Genomic DNA, 10,367 nt, shown 5'->3' with positions numbered 1-10,367 from the left:
TTTGAAATACCTGCTAACAACCTAGATGAACCTAATCGTCATGGCGATGGAGAACCTCGACACATTGAAATCAGCCCAAGGCCAGCCTTGATATGGGCCCCCAAAAAAATGCATCAGGTCAATCGCTTGGCCTGACAAAAACACATATCGAAAAAACAAATAATGTTGCTATAGGTTTATATCACCGCAATCATGCCTAGCCTTCCAGCAATTTTGTTAAACCCACCTTAGTTACAATTAATCCACAGTTTGGCCTCTTGGACTTGGATTGGATTAATGGATAATAGCCCATCTCTACAAAATTGTAATTTGTGAGAAAATACAAGTGATTATCACTTGTCCTTTTAGCAACGTCAATGTGTAGCGTTCCACTTCCAAACATAAAAGGCTTGACGTTCTTTTAAAGCAAATGATTACAAAATGTAAAGGTATGACAAAATGTAAAGGTATTACAAAATGTAAAGGTATTACAAAATGTAAAGGTATTACAAAAGTGACATACAGTAAGTGTGCAGCATTGATCAGAAGACCAGCCGTTTGGACCAGCACTCCAGATATTCTTGAACTTTCTGTTTCTCTCGTGGAAGATCAAAAGTCACCATTGTAATGTGAAACACTGTATCCCCATCTCACTTTAATGACCTTCCAGCAGTTGGCGATGACAGGTTGACCTACCGATAGAGCTCAGGAATTCTGTCATTCGGGGATAAACAGAGAGAGAGAGAAAAAAGACACCAGTGGGGCCTGTCTTTATATTTGACTCTCTTAATTATTACGGCTGATAATCAACATCTCTATAGAATCTACAAACATTGAGGACCCAGCAGGAATTCTAGAGTTTTATGAATAACGTAATGAGTTCCGGAATTGACGTTATTCCATTATGTAGCTATTTCCTCCAGCCTCTTGAGGGTAAAGCCTTTCCTGTTTGGACATTTCCTCCAGCCTCTTGAGGGTAAAGCCTTTCCTGTTTGGACATTTCCTCCAGCCTCTTGATGGTAAAGCCTTTCCTGTTTGGACATTTCCTCCAGCCTCTTGAGGGTAAAGCCTTTCCTGTTTGGACATTTCCTCCAGCCTCTTGAGGGTAAAGCCTTTCCTGTTTGGACATTTCCTCCAGCCTCTTGATGGTAAAGCCTTTCCTGTTTGGACATTTCCTCCAGCCTCTTGAGGGTAAAGCCTTTCCTGTTTGGACATTTCCTCCAGCCTCTTGAGGGTAAAGCCTTTCCTGTTTGGACATTTCCTCCAGCCTCTTGATGGTAAAGCCTTTCCTGTTTGGACATTTCCTCCAGCCTCTTTGGTAAAGCCTTTCCTGTTTGGACATTTCCTCCAGCCTCTTGATGGTAAAGCCTTTCCTGTAAAGCCTTTCCTGTTTGGACATTTCCTCCAGCCTCTTGATGGTAAAGCCTTTCCTGTTTGGACATTTCCTCCAGCCTCTTGAGGGTAAAGCCTTTCCTGTTTGGACATTTCCTCCAGCCTCTTGAGGGTAAAGCCTTTCCTGTTTGGACATTTCCTCCAGCCTCTTGAGGGTAAAGCCTTTCCTGTTTGGACATTTCCTCCAGCCTCTTGAGGGTAAAGCCTTTCCTGTTTGGACATTTCTGAAGAAAATATCCACCTTTGAAGAATGTCACAAAAGGATGACTTAATTAAAGCAAACCGTGTGAGTCCAAATCAACAATTGAGCAAAGTCATTTCACAGTTGGATGCAGGGAAAACAGGACAGACGACACAGACATTTCTTCAACACAGCGATATGTGTGACATTATAAATGATTTAGTGAAGGAAATGCTACCTGCATATTTATTAGCTAATGTTCTCCTCCACATGTACAGTTTATCCTCCCCAAATTGCAGTCAATTGCAAGAAACCCATGTATTGCCAGGGTAAAAAAAAATGTAAAAATGGTTGAAACAAGTCATATTTGAGAAAGAGGCGTCAAATAATTAATTTCACTGAAAGCATCACAAGAAAACTAGATTTGTAAACAACTTTCAGTTGTCAAGCTTTAATGTAATCCTTGTTTCATATATTACTTGTGAAGGTACAGTAGACAGGCCAGCAGAGAGCTGTTTAAAGAAGAGCTTGAATTTGTTTTGAATGTTTTATTTCACCTTTATTTAACCCGGTAGACCAGTTGAGAACACCTTTATTTAATTTGTAATTGGAGATGTTTAATATGAGTCTGGAAGGAGAGTTTACAGTCTAGCCAGACACCTAGGTATTTGTAGTTGTCCACATATTCTAAGTCAGAAAGGTCCAGAGTATTGATGCTGGTCGGGCGGGCGGGTGCGGGCAGCGAATGGCTGAAAAGCATGCATTTGGTTTTACTAGCGTTTTAGAGCAGTTGGAGGGCACGGAAGGAGTGTTGTATGGCATTGAAGCTCATATGGAGATTAGTTAACACAGTGTCCAAAGAAGGGCCAGATGTTTACAGAATGGTGTCGCCTGCGTAGAGGTGGATCAGGGAATCACCAGCAGCAAGAGCGACATCATTGATAGATACAGAGAAAAGAGTCGGCCCGAGAATTGAACCCTGTGGTACCCCCATAGAGACTGCCAGAGGTCCGGACAATAGGCCCTCCGATTTGAAACACTGAACTCTGTCTGAGTTCACGACTAAGGATATGACCCAGGTGCAGACATGGGAGGCGGTTAGTAGCCAGGTGTAGCGGTCAGATGATTCATTAGAAACATGGGGGCAGGCAAAGGGCAGGTCGAGGGCAGGCAAGGGTTCATAATCGGGTCAGAGTCAGGCAGGTACAGGACGGCGGGCAGGCTCGGGGTCAGGGCAGGCAAGGGTTCGTAATCGGGTCAGAATCAGTCAGGTACAGGACGGCGGGCAGGCTCGGGGTCAGGGCAGGCAAGGGTTCGTAATCGGGTCAGAGTCAGGCAGGTACAGGACGGCGGGCAGGCTCGGGGTCAGGGCAGGCAAGGGTTCGTAATCGGGTCAGAGTCAGGCAGGTACAGGATGGCGGGCAGGCTCGGGGTCAGGGTCAGGGTTGGCAGAATGGTCAGAACCCGGGAAAAACTAGGAAACAGAACTAGAGAAACAGGAAGGCGAGAAATAATGCTGATAAGACCTGACAAGACAAGACGAACTGGCAACACACAAACAGAGAACACAGGTATAAATACACTGGGGATAATGGGGAAGATGGGCGACACCTGGAGGGGGGTGGAGACACGCCCAAAGACAAATGAAACAGATCAGGGTGTGACGTATTCCAAACATAGGGTGCAAGGGAGTAGACGCCAAAGAAGTTTTCAACGTTAACCAACCCTGTGAACGGGTTTGATACCTTTTTAAATCTTAACGATGATGTTAGGTAAGTCCATAAGCCCTGCTCTTTCAGGGATCTTATGGAGCAACAAACATAATGTAATGATGTGATTGATCTACCCGACTTTAAAGAGGTCCAGCCAACGTTTTGGTAAAGAATGCAGTAATAAAACTGTCTCCTGTGATAAAACGAAGGGAGCTCATAAACGGCATCCAGAGGTTTAAGTCTAGTATTACCATAATCAAGAACAGCTAGAAAGGTTGACTGCACAATGTGCATCCTGCTGACTAGAGAGAGGCAAGATGTTTTAATTTTTTTTAAAGACTACTTTAAATCTTAGCTTCTTTAACAAGCTCATTCGTATGCTTTTTAAACGTTAAATCATTGTCACGGTTACAGTCCACTTCACACTAAAAAGAGTCTGACAGCAATATCCAGGAATTTCCCAGAATCAATGTCAATGTGTAATTAAATTGTTAAAATGCGTTGTATGTGACATAACAATAAACAACAGGATCATCAATGTAATAGGGTTTTGTGTCGCACGATATTTGTCAAACCCGTGACAACTCCAACCAAGCACGAGAAAGACTTTAAACACAGGGTTTTGATTCAACAAGTGAATTATATTGAATGTATCTATGTTCCCCCTTTATATCTTACTCTGATTTTTCTATTGTGTTGTTTGACTATATGTTTGTTTACGTGTAACTCTGTGTTGTTGTTTACTCCATGTGTAACTCTGTGTTGTTGTTTACTCCATGTGTAACTCTGTGTTGTTGTTTACTCCAACAGGACTCTGTCAATCACCAAATTCTTATCGGCAGACTCAACAGCCTCGGTTTTCGGATGACTGCCTTGCCTGGTTCACCAATTACTTTGCAGACAGAGTTCAGTGTGTCAAATCAGAGGGCATGCTGTCCGGTCCTCTGGCAGTCTGTGTAACTCTGTTCAATTCTCGGGTTCTTTCTTTTCTCTGACTCTTTTCCTGTATATCAATGATGTTGCTCTTGCTGCGGGCGATTCCCTGATCCACCTCTACGCAGTTGACACCATTCTATATACTTTCGGCCCGTCATTGGACACTGTGCTATCAAACCTCAAACGAGCTTCAATGCCATACAGCACTCCTTCCGTGGCCTCCAACTGCTCTTACTCCATGTAAAACCAAATGCATGCTTTTCAACCCATGCTGCCTGCACCTGCATGCCCGACTAGCATCACCACCCTGGATGGTTCCAACCTTGAATATGTGGACATCTATAAGTACCTAGGTGTCTGGCTAGACTGCAAACTCTCCTTCCAGACTCACATCAAACATCTCCAATCAAAAATCAAATCCAGTGTTGCTTTTTATTCCACAAAGCCTCCTTCACTCACGCTGCCAAGCTTACCCTAGTAAAACTGACTATCCTACCGATCCTCGTTGTGTCATCTACAAAATGGCTTCCAACACTCTACTCAGCAAACTGGATGCAGTCTATCACAGTGCCATCCGTTTTGTCACTAAAGCACCTTATACCACCCACCACTGCGACTTGTATGCTCTGTGGCTGGTTTACTACATATTGTCGCCTCTGGCTCCAGGTCATTTACAAGTCCATGCTAGGTAAGCTCCGCCTTATCTCAGTTCACTGTGTAACATCTGTGCTGTTGTTTACTCCATGTGTATCTCACTGATCATCCCTAAAGTTTACACCCATTTAACTCTGTTTCGTTCCAGTACTTACTGCCATGTGACTGGAACCATTGTAACTCTGTGTTGTTGACTTTTATCTCCTGTGTAACTCAAACATGTTGTTTACTCCATGTGTAACTCTGTGTTGCTTGTTTAGTCTATAGGTAAATAGCTCACCCTTTTTCACCTACCTCATTCCCATACTGTTTTTATACTGTTTTTAACTCTTTTCTGTCTGTTTACTCCAATATCTAACCTGTACATGCCCATCTGATCATGTTTACTCCAGTGTTAATCTCTGTATTATTGTTTACCTCCTCATGCCTTTTGTAACTTGTATATAGACTGTTTTTTCCACTGTGTAATTCTGTGCTAATTGTTTACTCCATGTGTAACTCTGTGTTGTCTGTTCACACTGCTTTGCTTTATCTTGGCCAGGTCGCAGTTGCAAATGAGAACTTGTTCTCAACTGGCCTACCTGGTTAATTAAAGGTGAAATAAATATTTTAAATTAAATAACTCCAAAAATTATGTTTACTCCATGCTGTAACTGTAATTGTTTACTCCAGATATAGCTCTGTGTTGTTGTTTAACCATTGTCATCTTATTAAATGATTTACACAGCAAAAACTCTGTATCTATTGCTAGATTAGAGATAACTCTGTGTTGTTAGTTTATAGAGTAACTATGTGCTGTTGTTTACTCCATAAAACCTAGCAGTTTAAACAAGGTAACTCTGGTTCCAATTGTTTTTCCACCATTAACTCTGTGTTGTTTTTCCCATACTCTGTGGGTTTTTGTGTAAGTGCTGTAGACTCCAGTAGGGGCTGGGGTTGTTTACTCTGGACAGTAGGGGCTGGGGTTGTTTCTGGACAGTAGGGGCTGTGCTGTTGTTTTACTCCATGTGTAACTAGGGGCTGTTGTTTCTGGACATGTGTAGGGGCTGTGCTGTTGTTTACTCCAGTAACTCTGTGGGTTGTTTCTCCATGTGGGGCTGTGGGGTTGTTTCTGGACAGTAGTAACTCTGGGGTTGTTTCTGGACAGTAGGGGCTGGGGTTGTTGGTTTCTCCAGTAACTCTGGGGTTGTTTCTTCCAGTAGTAACTCTGTGGGTTGTTTTCCTGGACAGTAACTCTGGGGGTTGTTTCTGGACAGTAGGGGCTGTGTTGGGTTGTTTCTTGGACAGTAGGGCCTGAGAACTTGTTCTCTGGACTGGTTAATTAGGGGCTGAAATATATATGTTTCTAAATAATAAAAATTAGGGGCTACTGTAATTGTTTCTGGACAGATATAGGGCTGGGGGTCATCTTTTAAATGGACAGTAGGGGCTGGGGGTATGTTTCTGGACATTAGGGGATGGGGGTTGTTTCTGGACAGTAGGGTCATAATACCCATAAAACCTAGCAGTAGGAAATGGGGGTTGTTTTGGACAGTAGGGGCTGGGGTTTTTCTGGACAGTAGGGGCTGGGGGTTGTTTCTGGACAGTAGGGGCTGGGGTTGTTTCTGGACAGTAGGGGCTGGGGTTGTTTCTGGACAGTAGGGGCTGGGGGTTGTTTCTGGACAGTAGGGGCTAGGGGTTTTTCTGGACAGTAGGGGCTGGGGGTTGTTTCTGGACAGTAGGGGCTGGGGGTTGTTTCTGGACAGTAGGGGCTGGGGTTGTTTCTGGACAGTAGGGGCTGGGGGTTGTTTCTGGACAGTAGGGGCTGGGGGTTGTTTCTGGACAGTAGGGGCTGGGGGTTGTTTCTGGACAGTAGGGGCTGGGGGTTGTTTCTGGACAGTAGGGGCTGGGGTTGTTTCTGGACAGTAGGGGCTGGGGGTTGTTTCTGGACAGTAGGGGCTGGGGTTGTTTCTGGACAGTAGGGGCTGGGGGTTGTTTCTGGACAGTAGGGGCTGGGGGTTGTTTCTGGACAGTAGGGGCTGGGGGTTGTTTCTGGACAGTAGGGGCTGGGGGTTGTTTCTGGACAGTAGGGGCTGGGGGTTGTTTCTGGACAGTAGGGGCTGGGGGTTGTTTCTGGACAGTAGGGGCTGGGGGTTGTTTCTGGACAGTAGGGGCTGGGGGTTGTTTCTGGACAATAGGGGCTGGGGGTTGTTTCTGGACAGTAGGGGCTGGGGGTTGTTTCTGGACAGTAGGGGCTGGGGGTTGTTTCTGGACAGTAGGGGCTGGGGGTTGTTTCTGGACAGTAGGGGCTAGGGGTTGTTTCTGGACAGTAGGGGCTGGGGGTTGTTTCTGGACAGTAGGGGTGGGGGTTGTTTCTGGACAGTAGGGGCTGGGGTTGTTTCTGGACAGTAGGGGCTGGGGTTGTTTCTGGACAGTAGGGGCTGGGGTTGTTTCTGGACAGTAGGGGCTGGGGGTTGTTTCTGGACAGGCCATGGGGGCTCAGGGGTTGTTTCTGGACAGTAGGGGCTAGGACTCTGGACAGTAGGGGCTAGGGGTTGTTTCTGGACAGTAGGCCATGGTTGTTTTACAGTAGCTCAGTCAGTCACTGTCATCACTTCCTCTCAGTGTCTAGACTCTGGACAGTATTGGGCTAGGGGTTGTTTCTGGACAGGCCATGGGTATTATAGTAGCTCAGTCAGTCACTGTCATCACTTCCTCTCAGTGTCTAGACTCTGGACAGTATTGGGCTAGGGGTTGTTTCTGGACAGGCCATGGGTATTATAGTAGCTCAGTCAGTCACTGTCATCACTTCCTCTCAGTGTCTAGACTCTGGACAGTATTGGGCTAGGGGTTGTTTCTGGACAGGCCATGGGTATTATAGTAGCTCAGTCAGTCACTGTCATCACTTCCTCTCAGTGTCTAGACTCTGGACAGTATTGGGCTAGGGGTTGTTTCTGGACAGGCCATGGGTATTATAGTAGCTCAGTCAGTCACTGTCATCACTTCCTCTCAGTGTCTAGACTCTGGACAGTTTTGGGCTAGGGGTTGTTTCTGGACAGGCCATGGGTATTATAGTAGCTCAGTCAGTCACTGTCATCACTTCCTCTCAGTGTCTAGACTCTGGACAGTTTTGGGCTAGGGGTTGTTTCTGGACAGGCCATGGGTATTATAGTAGCTCAGTCAGTCACTGTCATCACTTCCTCTCAGTGTCTAGACTCTGGACAGTATTGGGCTAGGGGTTGTTTCTGGACAGTAGGGGCTAGGGGTTGTTTCTGGACAGTATTGGGCTAGGGGTTGTTTCTGGACAGTATTGGGCTAGGGGTTGTTTCTGGACAGTATTGGGCTAGGGGTTGTTTCTGGACAGTAGGGGCTAGGGGTTGTTTCTGGACAGTATTGGGCTAGGGGTTGTTTCTGGACAGTATTGGGCTAGGGGTTGTTTCTGGACAGTATTGGGTATTATAGAAGCTTAATCTGTTATAGTAGCTGTCAAATACTTGCTTCGTCTGTCCTTGGGAGAATCTCAATTGCATTTCCTTGATTTGTTGAGTCCTCTTGTCTCCTTCTCAAAACCCATTGAATGAGAAGGTCAAAGGTCCCTCCCCTCTCACTTTCTTATCCAATGAGTCTTGGGAAGGAGGTGATGAGAGAGGACCTGAGGAATCAAGGAAATGCAATTGAGATTCTCCCCTGGTTTCCTCCATTCCTCACCTCCTTCTCAAAAGCCCATTAGGGGAGAGGAGGGACGGTTCCTCCCCTCAGGCTTCTGTGCACATTCGAGGAGAGGCAAGGAGTGGAGGAAACAAGGACAGAGGAAGCAAGAATGTGATGTCTGGTTTTCAGACACACACACACAATGCTTTGAAGTGTTTACATAGTATAATGATGTCATTATTGGTTATCATTATTGTCATTGATTTGTTGACAGAACCCATTGTATTATATTACTGTATTGTTTTTTTTATTTTATATCAACGATTAAAATATATAGAAATGCTGTTGTTGATCTTTTTCATTCTTCTGAAAGGTTTAGCGTGGCTATGGATGATAGAGAAGTTGACTAAAGCACAAGCAGACCTGGTTACTAGGCAGGAAAAAGAAACGTGGGTGTTTTGTTGTTGCTAGGAGTTATGGTCTCATTGTGCCTATCTAGACTCGTGTTCCTGTAACTACACACGTGAAGCTGCAAGAAAATCCTGTTTAAGTTAAATGTATATCAAACTATTTTGAAATGTTGATTCTGATGTCACACATTGGCCCCTTTTATTTATAGAAAAAGACACCCATAACCACAAACTCACTTCGTTAACAACTTTCTTCACAACAACTCTGGTCTGCTCAGGGAAACGCAAGGAGTATGAATGCCCTGGCTTCTGCAGAGGCCGCAGCGCAGTAAACACTGTACGGCCAACGCAGATCGCCAGAACGACCATTAACCGTGTTTTTAGGGTAGGGGTAAGGTTAGGTTAAGGGTAGGGACATCCCAAGGATACCAGATAGCACTAAACATACTTTGATGCAAGCTGAATTTCTCTAAATTATGGCAAATGATGATTATCATTTTGGCAGACCATTTTTATTTTATTGATTGTTAGCTACACAATTATCCAGTTGCTGTGTATTGCATCCAGAAGCAGATTGTGGGCAGGACCACATAATGCTATTGATATGTGATACACTTATTTCACGCGAATCCGATACTAAGTGATTTTCGTAGCAGGTAACGAGAGCATTATCGCTAAACCCAAACCGTTTTTCCTAACCTCTGCTACGTAAATTCTCCTTAACCTGCTACGAAAAGTAACAAAAGTGGCATGAAAATAGTGTTTCTCAAATTGATATAACTGCTGTAGCACGGAGCTGCTGATAACAGGCATGAAGGCTCTGGTCTGGATAATAGGATTTACGACCTGTCCTTGAAAATGCTGCTGAAATCAGTCGGGTTGTGCCCTCTAGTGGAGAATGTATGTAAAATAGAGGTGCAGAAGAGCTGAGGACATCATCTGTGTATGTTAAATTCATAACCGTAAATGTCTAAATGGTTGGTTAACAGTGCCGATTTTAGCAAGTACATCTTGCTAAAATCGGCACAAATAAAAATTGGGGGATGCATGCCAGCAAAGTCACTACACAACACAACACTAAACAATACATGAATTGCACTATATCGGTGACAAACTGTGACCACAAACTGTTTGGGCCTACATAAAGCTGTCCCAACAGCAGAGTCCCAGCAGCAGAGTCCCAACACCTTACCACTGCTACACCTTGCTATCAGTGGAGCCTTGTCTGGAAGCGAAACAGTTAATTCAGCCTCATTTACTGACATGTTAAAAAACATATATATGGCTATATATGGCTGACATGCTTAAATACATTTGTTTTCTACTGACAATTGAGATGTACAAACTATGGCATAAGGGGACGACAAACGGATAAGAGGCAATCCGTCATTTCAATTAAGACACAAATGAGCGAGCTAAGATGGACATAGTAAATATAACTATTTATTCAGCACTTTTGAAATGTACAGCGAC

This window comes from Oncorhynchus keta, chromosome 1 (assembly GCF_023373465.1).
Source record: "Oncorhynchus keta strain PuntledgeMale-10-30-2019 chromosome 1, Oket_V2, whole genome shotgun sequence".
Lineage (NCBI taxonomy): Eukaryota > Metazoa > Chordata > Actinopteri > Salmoniformes > Salmonidae > Oncorhynchus > Oncorhynchus keta.
Note: the sequence above shows the minus strand (reverse complement) of the source record.